Source organism: Plasmopara halstedii, assembly GCF_900000015.1.
Source record: "Plasmopara halstedii genome assembly, contig: Scaffold_1343, whole genome shotgun sequence".
Classification (NCBI taxonomy): domain Eukaryota; phylum Oomycota; class Peronosporomycetes; order Peronosporales; family Peronosporaceae; genus Plasmopara; species Plasmopara halstedii.
This window is the reverse complement of record NW_020188258.1, coordinates 650,859-651,092: the sequence shown is the minus strand read 5'-3', so window position 1 is coordinate 651,092 and position 234 is coordinate 650,859.

The following is a 234-nucleotide window of genomic DNA, read 5'->3' as shown; positions in this document are numbered from 1 at the left end:
TACGCCACTTGTCGTTCGGCTTCCAAACACAAAACGTGGGTGTCGAATTGGGAGACTTACTCTCACGTACCATCCCTGCGTCGTACTTCGCACGAAAAAAGGCGTCAATGAGGTGTGCGTCATGAGATTGACCTGATTCCGGGACCCGAATACTGCGTAACACGCCAATGGTCCCTACCCAAGAGGCTGTACGACGTCATTGACGCCTTTTTTCGTGCGAAGCACGACGCAGAC